The 23,590-nt window shown below is 32.4% G+C and overlaps 1 pseudogene; it reads left to right on the top strand.

The window, feature by feature from the left end:
• The first annotated feature begins 17,072 nt into the window (after positions 1 to 17,072).
• Positions 17,073 to 22,159, top strand: LOC149539339 (nucleosome assembly protein 1;2-like; annotated as a pseudogene).
• The last annotated feature ends 1,431 nt before the right edge of the window (positions 22,160 to 23,590 follow it).

Raw genomic sequence — 23,590 nt, 5'->3', positions numbered from 1 at the left:
TTTGTAGATCTAGCCAAGAGGAACATGTTATGTAAATTGAACAAATCTCTTTATGGATTGAAAGTACCAAGATCATGGTATGAAATGCTACATAAATATTTAGTAAAAATTGGTTTTGAGAGAACAAATGATAACAACAATTTATACTTGAAGAATGGAAAGAACAATGAAGTACTATTATCTGATATTTTTCTTGATGATATCATATTTGGAGGGAGAGAAGTATTATGTAAATCATTTGTTGATGAAATGAAAGAGGAATTTGAAATGTCTATGTTTGGTGAGATCAAATTTTTTGTTGGATTACAAGTGTGCCAAATGAAGTTTGGTATTTTCATTTCAAAAACCAAATACATCAAGGAAAATTTGAATACCTTTTGTATGAAAGATTCAAGGCCAATGAGAACACTTAGGTCTATAGGACATAAGCTGCCTAAAATTGATTATTCTACTAATGCGAACTTGAGCCTATATAGATCCATGATAGGAAAATTGTAATATGTTGTTCACATCAGACTAGATATTGCATTGGCAAATGGGATAGTTGCTAGCTTTTCAGAAAATCCTAAAGAGAATCACATGATGGTTGTAAAAAGTATAATTAGATATCTGAAAGGTCTAGAAGATTATAGATTATACTACAAGAGAAGTGATAGATTTGAACTAAAGGTTTTCACTAACTCAAATTGGGAAAGAAATATCGATGACAGGAAAAGCACTAGTGGAGGTGCATTCTTTCTAAGAAAAATATTAGTGTCATGGATAAGCAAGAAACAAAATTGTATTTTCCAATCAACAGTTGAAGCTAAGTATGTGGAAACTATAGTGAATAGTTCAAATAATGTGGATTAAGCAATTTTTGAAAGGCATGTAAGAATGGATTACATAACCATTAGACATCTATTATGATAACACAAGTGCTATTAACATTTGAAAGAATCTAGTGATGCACACTAAGAAAAAGCATGTTACTATCAAGTATCACTACTTGAGAGAATTAGTTCAGGACAAAGAAGTGAAGCTATAATATGTGAATACAAAGGAACAAATTGCTAACATATTTTACCCAAAGATGCTCATGAATATCTTAGAGGTAAATTAGGGGTTATTCCCCTAACTAAGGCTAATTAAGAAGCCAATGTGAATTGCATCACATGTGCTATACCAAATACTCTACACAATGGTGCAATACAACTCTACTTTGGGGCATGCCTAAGGTAGAATACTTTAGTACAACATAACATATTAGTCATAGAAAAATGAAAATTATCAACCAAACATTAAAAATATACATAATTCAAATGTATGATGAATTTGAAGTTGAGAAAGCTACACGTCTTTGGCATTGTTATCAAAGAGGGAGATATTATTGAGAAATAAGATGAAAGAGGGATAAATTGTTAAGAAGTCACAAGATTATTGAGAACAGAAAGATAAACCTCAGAGGGAAAGAATCATAAAAGAGAGCAAACTGATAGAGGGAGTTTGAAAATTTGAATGGATGAGAATCAAAATGGAACTAAGGATAGTGGTCACTCATAAAAATGAAATCTTTTTGGATTGTATGGTAACTAAGCTATTGTTAGTATTTTAGATATTTGAGATGTTTCCATCAATACCAAAGAGGGAGATTATTGAAAAATTATAATTGGAACAATTTTTTTTTGTAATTGATGTCAATCTATGGATGAGACATATTGCTACCTAATCTAAATGTCATATCTAGTTGATTGATGAAGAGGATTTGAGAGTTACTCCTAACTATAGCACCTAGAGGAAATGCTGAAACTATGAAAAAGAATTTACAATGGACATTTTATTAGATAAACTTTAATAAAGAAAAGTAATTCTTTATGTCAAGAAAGCTAAGCCAAGCCAAGCAAAAGAGTAAAATACTAAGGAGTGTTGAGTAATGCTAGTGTTCACCGAGCCACAATTAGTGCCAAGAAGATCTAGTCTTGACTAAGCAAGTTAGTTGATGTTGAGCCAGAAAGATTAAACAATGACCAAGTATTTCAGTGTTGACCGAGTGTCAAAATTTAGTGATTGTCGAGTAAAAGTAAAAGAAAAAATTCAAAGAAATTATAAGATCAACCTGACTTAGTTGTTTTCTTGGGAGATGTAAAACATTTTGAAGTTTAGCTTGATGAGTCAGATCATTAAATTCAAGGTGGTGATTAGGTAACAACCTAACAAAAGGATTCTAGAGAAGTTTCTAGAGGATGATCAAGAAGATGTACAAATACATTGAAATGAGTTGAATATGATTGTAAACCCTAAGACCTACAGTAGATTTAGAAAATGGTGAAGCAAAAATTTCCTATTTAAGGTGATACAAAACCAAGCATTTGGTACATAGTCCAGTCCTAGTCAGTGTGTGCAATTTTGTATGTGAAGGAAGCCATATAGAGAGAAGTTGATCAGAAACACACAAGTGAGTGGATGCAAAACTAATAGAGAAAGCTTAGAGATGTTGTTGTTGAAAAGTGAATTTGAGCAGAAGGCTCAAGTGTTGATGAGAGGAGTGGGTTGATTGCTTGAAGGCTGTCCAAGCAAATCAAGATCAGAGATGACAATGAAAAGCTTATTAGTGAACCAGCATAAGGACCAAACAAAGATCTAAACCAGCAAAAGTGAGTCTTAATCACATAGATGAAAACCTATTGTTTTCTTTCTTATCATTGTAAACAATTTGTATTGAAATCCTTTTAATAGAGGTTAACCTAACAGTCATTTGAAGACTTAATAGTCTATGTAAATCCTTTAAGTAGGTGACATTCTAAATGAAATTATCAAAGTCCTCTTACGAGATCACTCCTAACAGGGTGATTAAATCCTCTAACCAAGTTACATTTAGTAGTGTGCATTGTAATATTTCATAGAGTTGGCTCCTAATAGAGCTCACTTTGAAAGAGTGAAAATGAGTGACATGTTGCTCGTGGTTTTTCCCAAATTGGGTTTCCACATAAAATCCTAGTGTCAAACTGTGATGAATGTCTTATGAATTTTTTACATATGATAATGTTTTCGTTATGCAATGCAAGTTAAGGTTATGATGATTTTACAGTAGAGACCAAGCAATAAAAGAATAAAAAGGATCAATAGAACATTGTGTGTTTAATGTTTAATTATTCAAGTGGTACATATAGACCCTGAGTAATTGATTGACGCCCCTCCCTCTCAATTATTCTAAACATTTCTAACAAAATATTGCTGCACTAAACTACATATGACCCACTACCACCTAAAAATAAATCCCCAACACAGAAATCGAGGGAAATAATGTTATGATAGTTCACTAGATTAATGCCACAAAAAGCATCTTATTTCTAACTAGGATAGAATATCACTCCAAGTTTACCTTGGAGATGCTCAAATGTATCCTTCAATAAAGCCTTCATTAAAATATCCAAAATCAGCTCCGTAGTAGGCACATAATCCAATTTGACTTCCTTCTCATTTTGTGATGCAAGAGCATCCTAGGTTTCCTTTTACTGTTGAGTGCCAATTTTTTTCAAGTTCCTACAAATTATGAACTCCTAGTATGTGTTAATTTTCTATTGGTGTTGAGCTCCTAGTATGTGTTGAGTTCTTGGTGGTGCCGAGTTGTCTAGTATTGACCAAGTGAATTGATATTTGTTGATGCTCGAGTCCTTCATTGATCGAGTTGTATGGGTTTTGGTTCTTAGTTGGAGTCAACATTTGTATTTAATTTGGATCATGAATTTAATGATAGGATATTTTTTAGGATGAGTGTTGACTATTTTAGGGTTGACCTTTCTTTGATGTAATGTTATAGAATCTTTTGTATGTCATTTTGACAAGTATAAGTAGAGTGCTTAGGCTTAGCTTAGAGGTAGAATTTGATGGGTTAGAACTTAGTGGATTTCAAAGGGGGAGCCATATATGTTTGGAAAGGTGAATATGAAGTTGGATCATTGATCTTTAATGTATTTTGTATTTGGTCATAACCTAGAAGGTCTTACAGCTGAACATGTATGTTGATTACTTGAAATTTCAATAAAAGTATTTTTTCTCTCTCTTCTTGGTGTTGTTCTCTATTGTTTTCTTATGTTGTGTTTACTCTACAAGGTGGTTTGGATAGCCGGGTGTGCCTTGGCCCTAGTTCTTCATCTTTCCTTACATCAAGTGGCATCAAAGCTTAAGTTTTTCCTGGTGGGGATTGGATCGTGTAGAACCCTAAGTTGGATTTATTTGTAGGGTTGTAGATCAGAGGATTTGACCTATAATTTTCAAAGGTTTATGATCTTGCAGTAACCTAATTATAAATATGGTTTGAGGTAGAGGAAATATTGACAATGCCATATTGGATACATTGAGACAAATTGTAGCCAAATGATATGGAAATAGGTGAGAGGAGAGGAGCACATCTCCATGATGTAAGTGATGATGGAGTAGTTGCACTAAACCCTAATCTAGAACCTGAAGAAGATCAAGATAAGGCAAGGTTGTTAAGAGTATTATATAGGGAACATTCAAAGCCAGTTGTGGAAGTTGTTCCTTATGATGGAAAGTTGGACAACAATGTTATGTTGGATTGGATCTTTGATATGGAGAAGTTCTTTAAGTATGAAAATACTCCTAATAATAGGAAGGTAAAAATTGCAATTACTAGGTTGAAAGGGCATGCTTCACTATGGTCGGAGCATTTTCAAACTGATAGACAAAGGAGAGGAAAGGAGAAGATTAAGACTTGGCTAAAGATGGTGAACGAGGTAAAGAACAAATTTCTTCTTGCTAATTACCAAGTTATTTTGTTGAAAAAGATGCAAAATTTGAGACAAAGAGACATGACTATAAAGGAGTATACTGAGGAATTATATAGATCTGGACATGTGGATGATGATGTTGAGAAGATTGTTAGGTATCTAAATGGATTGAGATCTAGGATTCAAGATGAAATAAGTTTTCTAAAATTGATAAGTATGGAAGAAGCATACTAATATGCCTTGAAAGTTGAGAAGATCTTGACAAAGAAGCATGAACAAAGACAAAGAGGTAGAGATGGTAGATTCTAGAGAAGAAGAGGTAGATCTTATGGAGAAGGTGGTAGATCTGATAGTTCTATGCAAGATAAGGGAAAATTTGAACGAAAAAGTGATGACAAAAACAAGACTAAATGGAAAGGTGGTAATTCCTAATCAGGAGGTACTAGTTCTTACCAAGGAAGAGGCAATTCTTATTCTAGATGTGGTTTTCATGGTAATTTTTTTAGATGTGGTAAAGAAGGGCATAGATCCTTTTAATGTAGATCCTCTAACAATGGGAAAGGTAATAGAAATGTTGTGATTCAAGAGGACATTAAGGGTTCAAGAAGTGGACTTGAGGCTAGAGAAAATCTGATGGTGAGAAGAACCTTATGTAATAAGGGAGGTGATGAGGAACCTGTTCTAAGGAGAAGTCTTTTCAAAACTAGATGTAAGATGGCTAGAAAATGCTACAAGTGATCATTGATAGTGGAAGTTCTACAAATTTGGCATTAGAAGAGCTAGTTACAAAGTTGCAATTGTAGAGGTTGAAGCATCCTAACCCCTATCATGTTTCATGGATCAAGGATAAGCATAAGATATTGGTAAATGAGTAGTGTATTATAAAGTTCAAGATTGGACATTACTTTAATGAATTTTTCTGTAATATTATGCCTATGGATTGTTGTCATATTTTGTTGGGTAGACCTTGGAAATATGATAGACATGCCATACATGATGGAAGATTGAATCAATATACTCTTTAGGTGAATGGAAAAAAATAAATATTATTGCCTTTGGTTGAGTGTCTAGATGATGTTAAATGTACTACTGTGAGAATTTTCATGGTTAATAGAAAGAAATTTGAAATGGAAATGAAGAAGAATCAAGTTTGTTTTGCTATAATTCCTAGCAAGATGAGTTGTACTAGTAGCATCTGAGTGACATAAAATAATGATGACCAAGTAATAGTTAGTGGAAACCAAGTGACAACAGAAACTGGTAGTATTAACCGTGTGCTAATGAAAATTACAAAATTGTTGAATGAGTATAAAAATATTGTTGCAAAGGATATACCTAATGGTTTACCTCTAATTAGAAGTATAAGTCGTTGTATGGATCTAATTCCTAGAGCTAGTTTTTCAAATAAAGCACCATAAAAATTGACACCTACTGATGATGGAGAACTTAATAGACAAGTGTATGAATTTTTGTAGAAGGGTTTGATCAAAGAAAGTTTGAGTCAATGTGTTGTAGCTACTATATTATCACCTAAGAAGAATGGAGGATGGAGGATGTGTACTGATTCCAAAGCTATTAAAAAGATCACACTAAAATATAGGTTTCATATGCCAAGGATGGATTACATAATGGATTATTTGAGTGGAACAAAGTATTTTACCTCAAGATTGAATTCAAGAATGGTTATCATCATATCAAAATTAGAGAAGGAGATGAAAGGAAGACTACATTTAAAACAAAAGATGGCTTGTATGAATGGTTGGTTATCCCTTTTGGTTTAACTAATGCACCTAGTACTTTCATGAGGTTGATGAATGAAGTTCTCAAGAGATTTTTGGCTAAGTTTGTGATTTTTTATTTGGATGATATTATTATATTTAGTAAGACTAAGGAAGAACATCTTGAGAATGTTAGACAAGTATTGTAGAGATTGAAAGAGGAGAAGTTGATGATTAACTTGAAAAGTGCTCTTTTATGCAAGAGGAGATTTTTTATTTGGGATTTGTGATTTTAGTTGATGGTTTGAGAATGGATACTAAGAAGGTTAAAGAAATTTTGGAGTGGCCTACACTTGAGAATGTGGGTGAGGTAAGATCATTTCATGGTTTGGCCAGTTTTTAGAAAAAGTTTATATGGAATTTTAGTTCTATTTTTTATGGTATGACTAAGACAATGAGAGAAGATAAAAAGGAATTCAAGTGGACACATGGAGCTGATAAAAGTTTTGAGACTTTGAAACAAAATGTTTCTGAGTTACCTATATTGGCTTTTCCTGATTTCAATAAGGTATTTCAAGTTGAATGTGATGCAAGTAGTAGTGCAATAGGAGCTATATTGAGTCAAGAAGGTAAACTTGTTGCTTTCTTTCGTGAGAAGTTGAATTATGCTAAAAGGAAATATTTTGTGTATGATCAAAAGTTTTATGCTATTTTTTAAGCCTTGAAGAAGTGGAGACATTATTTGATTCCTAAGGAGTTTATTTTGTATATTGATCATAAAGCTTTGCAGTACTTGGGAAGTCAATATAAATTGAATCAGAGACATATGAAGTAGATAGATTATTTGCAGAGTTTCACATTTGTTATTAAGCATAAAAGTGGAGTTATTGACTGAGTTGTTGATGCATTGAGTAGAAGGCATTCTTTGGTTACTAAGATGAAGGTTGAAGTTCTTGGTTTGATGAGATAAAGGAGTTGTATGATATTGATCCTGATTTTTCTAAAATGTGGAGAGAGTGTATAGCACCCTATTTCACAAAACAACCAAGTAAATTTGATGAATATTTTATTCAAGAAGGTATGTTATTTAAGTGAATTTAGTTATGTATTCCTAGAATTTCTATGAGGTTGAATTTGATTAAGGAAAAACATTGTTGTGGATTGGCTGGACATTTTGGAATTGATAAGACATTAAGTTTGTTGAAGGATAAGTATTATTGGCCACAGATGTATAAGGATGTTCAAAAGTTTGTAAAGAGTTGTGGATTTTGTCAAGTTTCAAAAGGAGTAAGTTAGAATACTAGATTGTATACACCTATTTTTGTTCCTAAGAAACCTTGGAGTGACATCAGTATGGATTTTTTTCTTGGATTGCCAAAGACAGTGAAGGGATATGATTCTATATTTGTTTTTGTGGATAGATTTTTTGATATCGCTCATTTTACACCTTGTAATAAGACATCAGATGTTGAGCATGTTGTTAAATTTTCTTCACATAGATTGTTAGATTGCATGGACTACCAAGAAATATTATTGCTAACTGAGACAGTAATTTTATTGGTTATTTTTGGAGAACTTTGTGGAAGAATATGGGTATTAAATTGAGATTTAGTTCTACATTCCATCCACAAAAGGATGGATAGAAAGAGGTTGTGAATAGAAGCTTGGGTAATTTGCTAAGATCTATATTTGGAGACAAACCACATAATTGTTAGATGGTATTGACACAAGATGAGTTTGCATATAATAATTATATGAATAGGGGTATAGGGAAAATACCTTTTGAGATTGTTACTAGAATACAACCTAGAGAAATATTAGATTTAAGGGATATCACTAGTAAAGAGAAGTGTTGTAGGGGAAGAATTTGTTGATTTTATGGAGTCTTTGCATAAGTGAAATTTAGGTTGGAACAAAGTGATTAGGAGTATAAGGAGAATTTTGATAAGTCTAGAAGACACTATATTTTTGATGTTGGTGATGAGGTGATGGTCCATTTGAAAAAAGGTGGATTTTCTATTGGAATATATGGTAGGCTAAAGATAAAAAAGTTTGGACCTTGTCATATCTTGAGAAGGTTTGACAGTGGAAATTCTTATGAAGTTGAGTTACTTGATGACATGGATATATCTCCTATATTCAATGTTTCCAATTTGTATAAGTATCATGAGTCAACTAATGAAGTTGTTGTATCAGATGATTATCCTAAGAAGTGGATTGAAGAAGTTGAATATGTATTGGATTAGAGAGTTAGTGAGAGCACAAGAGGAAAAGAGTGCTATGAATATTTGGTGAAGTGGAAGAACAGACCAATTGAAGATGCTACATGGATTTCTCAATCTAAGTTGGATTCATCTCAAGCTATGACACTTGCATGATTCGGGAGAATCATTTCTTTCAGCCCTGGTTGTCAGATGCAAGAGCATCCAGGGTTGCCTTTTATTGTCGAGTGCCAGTTTTTGTCAAGTGCTAGTTGCTACCAAGTTCCTACAAGTGTTGAGCTCCTACTATGTGTCGAGCTCCTAGTATGTGTCAAGTTCTTGTTGGTTCTAAGTTGTCTAGAGTTGACCAAGTGAACTGATATTTTTTGATGCTCGGGTCCTTCATTGATCAAGTTGTATGGGTTTTGGATATAGTTAAAGCCGACTTTTGTATTTAATTTTGATCATGAATTTAATGATAGGATCTTGTTTGGGGATGAGGGTTGACCATTTTGGGGTCGACCTTTCTTTGATGTAATGTTCTAGAATCTTATGTAAGTCATTTTAGCAAGTATAAATAGAGTGGTTAGGCTTAGGCTTGAGGTAGAATTTGGGAGGTTAGAACTTAGTGGATTTCAAAGGAGGAGGCATATGTGTTTGGAAATGTGAATTTGAAGCTAGATCATGGATCTTGAATGTATTTTATATCTAGTCATAACCGTGAAGGCCTTATAGTTGGGCATGAATGTCGATTACTTGAAATTTCAATAAAAGTGTTTTGTTCTCTCTCTCCTTGGCATTATTCTCTATTGTGTTTACTCTAAAATGTGGTATGGATAGCTAGGTGTGCCTTGGCCCTAGCTTTTCATCTTTCCTTGTATCATTATCTGTGTCCCTTAAGAAATGATACATTGAAATGTGTTTTTTCCTTGAATGTTGTACTAGATCCTTTGAAATAATAATAAAACTTTAATATTTTTCATAGAAAATAACCATCAGTTCATCAATATATACCTTTAAATCTATCATCTGCTTCACCCAAATGACATGTGTAAATTATTAACAAAAATGACATATTCAACCTCAACAATAGACTATGAAACACAATCCTACTTCTTACTAGTCCAAGAGATTAACCTTTTACCCAAGAAGTGTGCACCTCCATTGGTACTCTTTTTGTCATCTAGATTTCCTACCCAATCAAAATTAATATATGTACAAAGTGTAAAATTTGTCTCTATCAAACCACAACCCATAATCAATTATTCCTTTAATATATCTGAAAATTATTTGTATAGTAGAGACATGTGACTCTTTTAGATTAACTAGAGATCTATAAATAAAATCAACAACATTTATCATATATGGTCTAGTATGTATCACATCAATAAATCCACCAATCATGGACCTGTATCTAGTTTGATTACTACAAGAGAATTCATCATTTTTTGTCAATTTGCAACCAGTCACCATAGAAGTACCAACTAGTTTGGAGTCTTCCTTTTCAAACGTATTCAATGACTCTCTAACATACTTTGACTATGTAACACATATTCCTTTTATATAATTGTGTAATTTGCGATCTAAGAATGAATTTTGTCCCACTAGGTATGCCAAAAATTGCTATCACATAGGATTACTCCCAAAAGGCTAAGATTAAAGATTAAAAATCTTGTGATACATGGGACTACTTTTAGGTTAGGGGTGACCTATGGTGAAAGTATGTTGTCAAAGAGAGTGGTTCTCCTATTTTTACATCTTTAAGCTGAAAATAGCATTATACATGGTCTTAGTCCATTATTGATAAATTTAGAAGGGTTGATTAATGAAGGAAAAAATATGTCTTCAAAAGATAAAATTTTCATTATATAATAAATAAAAAATGAAATTTATTGTTCAATTCTAAATAGACAAAGAAAATGAGTATAATTCTTTTTTAAATTAACTTTAAGAATCCTTTAAAAAGGAGATTTTATGACACGTGTGACAATTTTAGGCAAGAAAAAGTTTCCAGATGGGTGACATGTCAATTGAGGAAGGTTTTGAAGGCATAATTAGCAAGTTGCCTTCATTTTTACCTCTTATATTGGGGATTTTCAATTGCATTGGACCCCAACAATAAATCTCAGGTATTTGACGACATTTTCGAGCAAGTTTCCTTCTCTCTTCCAAATTTTAAGGAGATTCATCCAGTGCAAGTCTTTCTCTACTCTTGTTCCAATTTCAATTGAAGGAACCTTCTAGAAGGAAAACATAATTTCCTTTCTTGAAGATTATGTATTTTTTTCATAATGCATGTGCAAAGACATACAATGTATGAAAATTCAATTTTCAAAAGATATTTTTATGTTTTAGAGAAGGATTTTTTCAATTGTAGAAGCATACTCCTTTCATTTTTCAATAAAAGAGAAGCAACTCCCCAAATAGTTATTTCTTTATGTTATTCATAAATGATTTTAATAGAATTATTGTGATTTCTTCTAGAATTCTTTAATATTTTTCACATTCATGCAATATTACAACAATGAGATTTGTGCTTAAATCAAATCAAAGGTTGTGCTAAGTTAAAATCAATAGGTTGTAGTTGTGAAAATCATTGATTTTCCTTCAAGCAAGAATTGGTTTCTTTCTTTCCTATGAAAATATATGTATTTCACGATGCATTTTAAGTTTTAAGCATAAGTTTATTTAATTAGAATGTATTGTTAGTTTGAACAATTATTAAAACTTCTCACAAGTTTGTTGCATCACCTTTAAATCATTCATATTTTCATTTCAAAGAAATTTCTACCCACTTTCCACCAAAATTTAATATTTTAAGTTATTTTCAAAGGAGAACCAACTCTTTCTAGAGGTCTACATTCACTAGAGATCACCAATAGTCTAAAAGTAGTCCCATGTATCATAGGATTATTAAACTTTTAGCTTATCATTTTGGGTACAATCCTACATGATAATAGATTTTCTCATGCTTGGTAGGCCACAATTGATGAATATTTCCATCCACAAAGAATTTTAGTTTTTTGTTTGTGTAATTAGTCTTTAGAGGAAGTTTCATTAAAACACCACTGTGACTCCAATTTCATATCTACTTGCTTCAAGAAAGAAAAAGTGTTATGACCAAGATGAAGGAAAGATCAATAATATCATATCGAAGATAAAAGAATATATTAAAGAAGACCTATTTTTGGATGATTTGGATAGTTTTTCTTCAAGTATTAAAGTCAAATTACCACATTTTGAGGAGGTAAATTATGGAAATAATGAGCATGATGTAGAAGAATACATGGTTCTACTTTAAATAATTTATAACAAATCCTCATGATAATGCAGTAGAAAAGCATAAAGGTGTGATTGAAATTCATTGCTTGAGTTTTGTCATCTCATGAGGATGTTGTTGGAAGTCAACATGTATCCCTCATGAGGATTCATCGCATAGTTTAACAACCTCTTGTATCTTCTATAATTCTAATGGTTTTATCGGGCATTAACAATTTGATCTTTTGGTGCAATGACAATCGCTATTTGTAACAAGTGGTATTAGATCTTGGTCATAGATTTGAATCCATGCAAGGGCCACATCATGTAGCATTAGGAGGGGGATTTTTTTTAGTGTCCTAGCATCCCTTGCAAGGATTTATGACATGGTTTAACAAACTCATGTGTTTTCTATTAATGGTTGTATCTGATGTAGTATAAGGCAAGAGAGTCCCAAAGGAGATAACATAGCCCCTATAAATTAACCACACAATAGAATATAAATAATAACACAAAATATTTAGATCCACATAATACCAACTCTCATAATAAAATCATAATATTTACATCCAACATGCTCGGTTGTAAGGTTTCCAATTTACAATCAAATACAAAGAAATTACATCATTAATTCTACAAGATCTCACAAGATCCAACTACTAGCTAGTCTAGACCCACAATCTAACAGAAAACCTTGAGAAGAATCTAAATTGGTGCTCAGAAGCCACCAATAAATCTTATTGTTTCCTAAGCCCACACTTAGCTACTAGCTTTGCTCAACTTCACTCTTCTCAACTACTACATCTTCTCCATGCTAAATGAATAATGATTCAAGACTCCATAAGACCCTCTAATTATACCTAACTAAGCCACAAGTTTCCCTAGAAAGTTACAAATTAAATAAACCCTTACATTAAATACATATTTGAGCCACAAGTCATTCTACAATAGATATTAAATATAAAATGCCTTAGTCAGCTTACAACACCCAGTAAATGCACCTAGGATAAAGATCCAAGTCCTAAATAAGTCCACACACATCTCTAGGTTGATACATGCCATGATCACACACTATATGCATTAAATGCACCAAGTCGGCTGACCCAATCCGTAAAAACACCATTCAACAAACTACATTGTCAAGTGTTATAAAAGCCTCTAGCCTATCAATGTCGAGCTCCTTTAGGTGTCGAGTACCTTCAATGATCGAGTACCTTTTATGACCGAGTTCCTTCAAGGACTGAGAATGCCAGACATGATCGAGAAATAGTTTATGCCAAGCTTCTTCAAAGACCGAGCCCCTCAGCCAACAATACAAACAAGAATTGCTCAATAGTGACTGAGCATCAACCCTCCTATAACTAATTCCTTCATCTCCAAGGTCAAAATAACTCTAGCATGCAGGATTTCCAACTACCCTAGGATGCTCCTACATTAGTATCAAACATTTGAAAGATGACCTTTTGGTGTAATAGAAAATGCTACTTCTAACAAATGCCCTATAAGGCATCTATGTAGAATTGAGGACAATAAATAATCATAAGACAAGCTTGCAACAAAGCATGAATCTTATATTAAAGGACAAAAAAATGAAGATTTCGCTAATTTTGTTATCATTAATCAACTAACATTGTAGCAATTTGTAAGGAAACTTCTCTTTCTTCAAAATTTCTCAGTTATCCTCAAATGTGTAAAGGATCCATAGTTGGGGGAAAGGAAGTTGTTTTCAAAAACTAGTGAATGCTTTTGTTTGAAAAAGTGTTTTTTTTGTAAGGATGGAGTAGGTTTTATTTGAGGTTTTCCTTTCCTCAAAATGATAGTACACATATTTTTTCCTAGTTTAGTTCATTGTTATTGTTGTTCAATTAATCTAATAACAATGTTGAGGTCAAAATTTGATTTTCTTTTCAAGTTGTTTTCTATCTCTTATACCCAATGAATTATTCGGTCTATTGGTTCTATATGTTAGTAGACAAACACTTCTAAGAAGTTTCCATAATGTAACCTACTTTTTACACCTTTGAGCTAAAAATAGCCTTAAACATGGTATTTTCCCATTGTTGAGAAATGTAGAGGGCTTTGTTGTTGATGAAAAAAAAAATTTCTTCAAAAATACCAATGATTGTGTTGTTAAAGTTTGAAAGGTGGTTACATTTAAAAAAATTATATTAATACAAAAAAGGGGATTTATTACTTAATTCTAAAGAGAGAAAGATAAATAAGTCAAATTATTTTGTTTGACTTAACCTCAAGAGTCCTAAAAATGGGATTTTGTGATTGAATCTAACAATTTTAAGGCAAGATAGAGTTTCCATATGGGTGGTGTATGCATTAGAATTAAGATGCAAAAGATATAAATCCAAAGCCAAACATCTAACAAACTAAATCAGCATGTGTGTGTGTGTGTGTGTGTGTGTGTGTGTGTGTGTGTGTGTGTGTGTGTGTGTGTGTGATAAACTAATAAGGAAATTAAATTAAAAAAAATGCAAACTTGTGTCTTCGTGTAACCTCCTTGATGTGTTGATGTGGTCGTGATCGTTGATGTATGCTCAAATGTGGTGCTCAAGCTTCAACAATGGATGGATTTGATAGATGCATGGAAATCTAAGTATCACCAAATAGCACTTTCAAAGTAATTAGCTCTCAAAATGGTATAATAGTTCTACTCAGAAGGTGGATGATTTGTGAGGAACAAAGGGTTCAAGTTATAGGCAATTGGAAGAGGGGGAGATACGAATTATTGATGGACCAATAAATGAGTGAGGTGTGAGATAGGCTTTAGGTGACTGAGATAGGTGGAGGAGATGGACTTCTGTGTTTAGAGATGAATGAGGGAGATGTGGCATGAGAGTGGACTTGGGCTTGAGTCAAAGGGAATAAATCATGCATTAATTCATACAAGTGATCTAGAGAGGGATTTTAGACATGGAAGAGAGGGTGATGTGTTTCAATTAAGGTGGGTGAGGTGGCTTAGTTGATTAGATTATGTGGGAGATGGATGGATTTGTTAGAGAAAAGGTTGGTGGGTGAGCTTAATTAATTAAATGAATTATTTAATTAAAAGAAGAATTATTAGTACATGATATTTAATTAAATAAATAAATTATTTAGTTAAAGAATGAATATTTAGTGCATGAGATTTAATTAAGTAAATGAATTATTTAATTAAAAGAGGAATAGTTAGTGCATTAGATTTAATTAAATAAATGAAATGTTTAATTAAAATAGGAATTATTGGGTAGTTGTTGGTTTAGAGGATAAATTTGTGGTTGGATATATTTAATTAATTAAGTAGAGAGGGGTTTTGGAGGTTAAATTAAATGGGTTTTGTATTTATTTAATTTAAAAGAGGAAGGGGGGTTTTATTAATAAATTAGACTATTGGTTACTTGTTAATTTATTGATTGGCTATAATTTATTATGTAAATTAATTAATTAGGGGATAGTGTTAAAATAATTTAATATTTAATATTTAATTAAAATATGCTTTAAAAGATGACTAAATTTGATTACGAATATATGTGATCAAATTTAGGTGTCTATAGGTGGCACATCTATCAAGGAAGGCTTCTAAGGCATAATTAGCAACTTTCCATTATTTTTGCCCCTTATTTTTGGGGATTATGAATTACATTTGACCCATGAAGATAGCTAAAACATATACGAAGACATTTTTGGGCAAGTTTCCTTCTCTCTTCCACATTTGAAGGAGATTCATATAGGGTAAGTCTAGCTCTAGCATTGTTCCATTTTTAATTGATGGAAAGCCATCTCAAATAGAAATGTAATTTCTTTTCTTGAGATTTATTTATTTTTCTTTCTAATGCATGTGCAAAGGTATAAAATGTATTGAAACTCAAATTTCAAAGGAGGATTTTAATAAAAAGAGTAAAAATTCCTTCTGAAACACTTTTTGTTTTGTATAATGAATGAATGATTTTGATGGAATCTTGTATTTTTTAGAATCTTTTAATATTTTCGCATTTCATGTGATTTTGTTTATAGTTAATGAATGGGTTGAAGCTTAGATTATTAATTTTTCATTTTTCATTATTGTTTATTGAGATCAATTATTATTATGTGTTAAGTTTGAGTAGACTCAAACCCAAAACCTCCCAAATGAGAGGCTCCCAATTTATCATCATATTGTAGGCTCTTGTCTCACATTTATGCTATATTGCAACAAGGATGTTGTTGTTTTATGCAAAGATTAGGTTGTATCAAGTTGAAATTAGTAGGCTGTAGTTGTGAAAATTAAATGCAAACCAAGCAATGTCAACTAAGACATAGCACAAACTAGAGTATTCATGCTCGAACGTGAAACACTTCCAATAATCATGCCTTGATCAATTGTGAGCACAATGATCAATGCAAACCATAAACAAAAAATATATACAATCTAGAAAAATCCACAAGAATCATGAATAACCACAAAAAAATCTAGATCAACTAAAATTACTAGAATCATCCACTAGTACATTTGACCCCATTTTCAGACCAAAATTTTTGACCATCTATTAAAATGTTTTAAATTGGTTGAAATATGTAAGGTAGTATTTTTATTTAAAAAAATTCCTGCCCGTGTTGGTCAAAATTTTGACCAACGCTTAGTCCATACTCATGCAACGATGAGCAAATTATAAACATAATCAAATCTTAGCCCGTGCTTTTGGTCACAAGTGCGGAAAGAGTGTTGGAGCCAAAGATTCAACTACTAAGAGATTTTGGCATTTGGAGTGAAAATCTAAGCGAAATTGTATTTGGGTTGCCTCAGATCTTAACAGCAAAGCTAGAAGTCCTCCGCTCCAACATTGAGCTTCTCAAGGCTGTATTTCTGACAGATGATTTGTTGATCAGAGCAATTAGGAACTACTACTTTCTTCATGGAAAATGCTTGCAGAAAACTTTGGGAGGGTTTTGGTTTTCATGGAATAGAGCTCACCATGTTTTTGTCGATAGTTCCTCGTGTTTTGAGGTGCAATTCTCTGACCCCAGAGCAACTTGATGTCATTCAAAATATTGGCATTTGTAAGGAAGGAAAAATGTACAAATACGTTGTGAGCATGGTGGCCATAACTCCTATTAAAGTGTTACAAGCTAGGATAGACAATCTTCAACTTTGCAGCCTCTCGCAAGTAGTTAGGGTTTTCCCTTTGATTCTCACAATGCCAGAGGAAAGCGTTAAGAAAAAATTGGACTTTATGCTTAATCACATGAAACTCTCTGTAAACTTTGTGGCAAAGCATTCACGCCTATTTTCAATGAGTTTGGACAAGTTAATCAGGCCTAGGCTTTTAGTTTTGCAAACTATAGAAGTAATAAATGGAGCAGGGCAGGTTAATTTGAATCATCTTTTTTCAATGTTGATGCTATCTGAGGCCAAGTTTTTTGCCTAGATCATTCAAGTGCATTCTAAATCCAATGCTCTTTGGACTGTCTATAAAAATGCAATGTCTCAAAAGCTCATAGACAAATAAAATATAAGTTTCTTAGCAATTCATGTGTTTGGATTTGTCAAGCCCATATGATCAGGCTAGTCCATCCAATGTGAAACGATGATGATACTAACCTTGTTCTTTCTGAGAGCACCAATAGGTGGAAAACATCTTGCTTCACAAACACTTAACCACGAATTGGGATTGTAATTGCACTGGTAATAATGGTATGCTTCTTCCATTATAACAGCAGATATTGTGTTTTTCACAATTCATCTGAGTTCTTTTGGATTCACAGACTACTATCCCTAGATTGGAATTGTAATTGCACTGCTAATCTACGCTCATTCTTTTGAATTTCCTACTTCTACCGATAAATTAGGACTGTAACTGCACTGCCAATCAAGGTATGCTTCTGCCATACTACCAAAAATTTCTATTATAATTCAAGTTGCTTTTCACAACTCGTACAAATTCTTTTGGATTACGAACTACTGCCTACGAATTGGGATTTCAACTACAATGCTAATCAATTTGCTTCTTCCATTGTACCAAAAAATTCTATTATAATACTAGTTATTGCATTTTTCACAATTCGTCCTATTGAAGTAGTAAGGGACATATGCTACTTGCATTTGATTTTGGAAAATGTTATTTCTGACCACCTGAATAGGGAAACCATTTGATCATCATTGGGACATCCCATAGAAAAAAACCTTATGCTAGTTGTACTTGGTTTTCTTGATTCCACTCTTAAGTAAAGTAACTCACTTTGTAGTAAGTAGATGATAAGAAAAGTTGTCACAAGGTTCACTCTCCTACTTAGTTTTTTTGTATCCTTATTTACTAGCAAATACATTGAATAATGCTTCTGGATTGAATAGTTTCTGCAATTTTTTTTTATACAATCTTTTTTTTTTCTCTTCCTCTTGATGATGGATCATAGAGTGTAATCTGAAAAATTACTACTGTATGTTGCAAACATAGTTTAATTCAGAACCATTATTCAATATAAGCATGAACTTTAGAAATCTAATGAAATTAAGCAAATGCATTGGTATACTCTTTTGCCTTGACTCCTCGATCGGCTTAGTATATAATAAGGTAATGTGCAAAATAATTTAAATAATCCTTGGGCAATGTTGTGTTAGGGTGTATCAGTAACAACAATGTGCATCTAGCTTGGAGTCATAGACTATAGCCAAGGATAACTCATGTACCTAATGGTGTGCCCCCTGCCCAATTGATATTGCCCCTAAACTCATCACTTTACTTGCCATTAAACTGAATATTTAATATAAAATAATTGTATAACCTAAAGCATAATGGATTTAACCCTTGGTCACTAGGAAATGGGGATGGAGATAAGATGAGTATGCCATTTTTTTCAGTATGAAGACCCCATACAACTGATTCTTGATTATTCTTATTTTAATATTCCTTCTTGGGATCTTCCAAATTTTTTCTTGAGAATAACAATTTTAACTTAAGTTGGAGTATGCAATTCATTTACAAAGATAACTTCTATAAAATATTATTAATTTTGATGCATATATGAGATAATTTTGGTTTAGATATTACATTAATATGAATTAATAATCATTAAATAGTAAGAATATATGATAACAACTACTCTAATGAGTATTATAATTAAATATCAACAGGTTTTTGTGGTAACATATAAATTCATATGAGCATCACACATCTCTATACCAAAGTGTCTCAATAGCATTAATAATTTTTCCAAGGGAAATTTCTACTGTAATCATATCAAGAATTTTTTGGAAATATTTTCTAAACATAAATCTCAAGGATAGTTGTCTTTGTATTGTGAGAACATAGGCGAATTCTCTGTTCATCCATCTTTGTGTGGAAGTAAAATTTCTAAGGCCCAGGATAAATTGGCAATGCCTTTGCTGGATAGAATCTGGTTTATAATAGAAGTTTCTAGATATCACTGGATTTAATAACTCTTCCATGATATGTTTTAGGACAAGCTACAGAATCTTGTCAGTACCTTGTCAGGCTACATTGAATCACCTCCTCACAAAGTAAAGAAGTGAGTGAAGGCATTGCAAGATCTACAGGTATTGATATGTTTAGATTGTGATTTTCTGTGTAAATATATTCATGCAAAGGGATTTATGATTTTGTGCTGCCAATAAAGAGTAAACATAAGGAGATAGAGACCAATTTTTTTGAAGAAAAAGCTACGTTGGAGGCCAAGTATCAAAAGCTTTATGAACCTTTTTACAAGAAGGTATCTGTGTTTAGTGTTTTTTCTAGGTGTTCAAAATTGAAAAGTTCATTTAATCTCTTGATCTCTTGCTTTTCTAAGCAATTACTAAATTTTCAGGCACTGTTGTATATTGTTATCTTTATCAGAAAACTTGGTCCAATAGATTGAAACTTGCTTACTCATAGGAGTTTGCACACATGTAGTTGATATATACAATGAGAGTCAAGTAATTTTCATATTATGAGATTTTACTTGATGTTGTTGTCTTCTTGCTATGTACATTAAACCATTTAAAACTTAAATAGGTTTATTCTAATGGATTGGAACCTACAAATTTGCATATATTTATTTAGATAATTGGTTGATATTAAGCTACCACAAAGGTTGATAATTTAAGTCAGGTACTTCATACTCATTATATAGATTGTACCAGATGTTGCTGTCTACTTCTACTTTATTCTTATTAGTTACAATTTTGGGGTCAGACAACACATGATTCATTACAGATCGACTTGCCTGGAACACAATATCTAGCATCCCTTGTGCAACATTTCCTTGTCATATTCTTGATTGTCTTTCTGCTCTAGGATTCCTATATGATCTAATCTATTGTATCTTTGATTTTTTGAGATGCTATTTTTTCATTATTATTGCATCTTCTATTTGCATGATTCATAACAGAGATTTTCCTAAATAACAATAGCTTGTTTCACTTGTGCAGTTTCCTCAGCATTCTCTAGAATTTATTTTTATCCTACGATTCCCACGTAACCTTATATGTTTTGTTTCATAATGTCTTTCCTTCTTATAACCTAGATTTCATCTTCAACTAAATATGTTGTGCATTCCAACAAATATTGTGAGATGTGAGTCTTCTTCGTTTACACTGTAGGTGAGTTTTTAGTGTTGACCATAAAATATCTCAGAATAAGAACAAGAAAATGGAAGAATAGATGATGTCTAAGTGCAAATAGGATAATATCATAATAGAAAATGCTTTTTGGTTCTATGAAATGACATCCTTAAAGCATAGATGAAACTTTTACAATCCTTTAGGAGCAACTTGATCTGTAATAAACTATATTTTATTCAGATCTTTCTCTTGGATAATTATATGTCGGTAAGAAATTAAAGAGACAAAATAACTACTTTAGTTTACAATTCTCAGTACAAAATTTTGTAAAAGATATTTAGCTCTTAGGGTAAAAACTTTTTGATTCTGCTCGACACTCTGTAATCTATATTCCTGTAATGAAATATTCCATTGTAGTGATATGACATTGTGAATGGAGCAGTAGATGTTGAAGATGATAAAAAAGAGGAGGAAGATTCAAAGAAAGATGATGTTGGTATGTAATAATTGTTTCGAATTCAAGGTTCATTTGATCTGTGATATTTGGTGGGAAGTGCTTATTGTGATATCTTTTTCATTATGGCAGAAAAGGGCGTTCCTGAATTTTGGCTGACTGCCATGAAGAATAATGATGTTTTGGCAATGCAAGTAGGATGTTGCTCCTTTTCCTTGTATCCAATACTCACTTTGGCTATACCAAGAAATATTACCTATCTTCAAAATGCAGTGAATTTACTGACTTTTTTTAATAATAAATAGGTTATAGAACGTGATGAAGGTGCCTTGAAGTTTTTGGATGATATACAATGTTCTCGCCTTGACAGTGACAAGGGTGAGAAAGGTTCTTTTTCAATGAGAATTCTTATTTTAAGAATTCTGTGGTAAGTACTCACATTTTAGTGCCCTTGGAACACTTTCAATGTCTATTTTATCTTTCAATTTCTTAATATATTCATTACCTTCCTAAGCTATCATATTGCCTTTGTGAAATGCAGTTAACAAAGATATATTACATGGAAGATGAAAATGAACCTATCCTGGATCGTTTAGTAGGGTAAGTCTAATGTAAATATCTCCTTTTGCTAATTAGATTATGTGAATTTCTTCATTCATGTAGTGATGTTATTTCACACACAGAACTGAAATTGATTGGTTACCTGATAAGAACCTAACTTGAAAGGTCATGAAGAAGAAGCCTAAGAAGGGAGTGAAGAATGCAAAACTAATGACAAATTGAGCAATGCCCAAGTTTCTTCAATTTCTTTGATCCACCCAAGGTTCCTGAAGATGATGATGTTGATGATGATGTTGTGAGTAATGACGAGCAAACTTTTTTTTATTGCTACAGTCTTTAGTTCTTAAAGAATACACTTTTTGGCATCTTGTATTTGTGTTCTGATAAGTTTATGGGGTGGTTTACAGGCTGAGGAATTACAAGATATGATGGAGCAAGACTATGAGATTGGGTTTGTTCTTGATCCATTGTAAACTGTTTGGGTTTATGTACCTTCTAGGTACCGGGTTTCATTGATTTTATGTGTTTTTTGCAGATCAACAATTAAGGATAAACTCATCCCTCATGCAGTTTCTTGGTTCACTAGGGAAGCAAGTGATGATGATGAATGCATATCTGAAGATGATGATGATGCTGATGAAGATGATGATGGGAGTGAGGAAGAGGATGAAGATCACGAAGGGGAAGAAAATGGCCATAAAAGCACTTAGACAATTTTCTTGATTATGTCATGCTCAAAAATTTATGCTTGTTCCTCAAATTTTGGCATGAAATTAAACATTTATTTATCTTTTTGCGGCAATGTAGTAGTGTGGATTTAAAATCCAACCTAGATTCTAGGTAATAGGTAAGCATTTGTTAAGGGTTTGGTAGTTTCCAAGTCTGGGTTGGTATTTATTATGGGATTTACTTTTCAGAAGATTATGATTAGGAATAGGATTAATTTAGAGTCAATTTTTTGGTGGATGGGTTTAATAGCATCCATTTGAGTACAAGCAGTAGTACAAAGTCTACAGACATCAACAATAGGTGATTGAGTGCAAATGCAAATTTATAGGTGCTGATATTGAAGTATATTTCCAGGTATGTTCATAGATAGTTCCTTCATATCATGCATTTTTGCCAACATCTTTCTTTAGATGGAAACTATTGTTGAACAAAGAGATGACGTTATGTGTAGGAGTGTTGACTACTTCTTTTTTAATCTAATGAAAATCATGTTTGAAAATTTTGTTAATTATAGGATTAGATTGTATTGAATTAAGTTAGCTTTCCTCTAAGCCTTAACAGAGGATGAATTCAACGTTGATATTTCTCCAAGTCTTAACAATATTTGCATTATAGCTATATGAGTAGCAAATATCTTTCTTGTGAATAACTTGGCAAGACAAATGTTTTTCTTTTTCCAAATAATGGGAAAACATTGGGTTAGTGTTAAGTTTGGGGAAGAAAATTGGTCAGGGTTAGGTTAAGGAAAAATTAAAAAACCAACTGGTGCAAAAATTATTGAAGTCCAAAAACTGTAATTTTTTAATGAAAAAATTGTCAGAGGTTGCCAGAAAATCACAGTTTTCCTGATTTACTCATAATCTTCCACTCTAAAAATATTAGTAACAATCCACATCTTGCAAGTTATTCCAATCTCAGCAACTACTAGCTATCATCAGTTTGATAGGCTGGGTGCAAACCCTTCTTTCATTCCTATTGCATTTAAAATTTGTTATGATCTACGTCTTGTCGCAGTTGTGCTAATTGATCGTTGTCGTTGATAAACTTCAGGCATTAGTAAGAAAACTATTATAGTGCTTGCTATTTCACGCATGGAAGGTATTTGGATGATATCATGTAGAATTTTGTTGTATCGCAACCACACTAATAGCAGGTTGTAGGAATATTATGTGTATGTTTTTATGAGGAAACTCAAGGGATATAAGACAATGCAATTTTATTTTTAGTGTGGTTCCAAATTAATTAATTCTAAAATTTGTAATATAATTATCTTAAGTACAATTTCAAACTAATTCTACAATCAGCACTAAGTTGCAGCACAATTGCAACCCCCCGCCCCAACTGTACAACATTCCCATGGCATTCATATATTCATATGGTATATCTGCTGACACTGATTATGGTTTTTGTTT

Source organism: Cupressus sempervirens, chromosome 9, assembly GCF_028749045.1.
Source record: "Cupressus sempervirens isolate cs-2001-9-10 chromosome 9, ASM2874904v1, whole genome shotgun sequence".
Taxonomy (NCBI): domain Eukaryota; kingdom Viridiplantae; phylum Streptophyta; class Pinopsida; order Cupressales; family Cupressaceae; genus Cupressus; species Cupressus sempervirens.
Note: the sequence above shows the minus strand (reverse complement) of the source record. Positions and strands in the feature narration are given on the sequence as shown.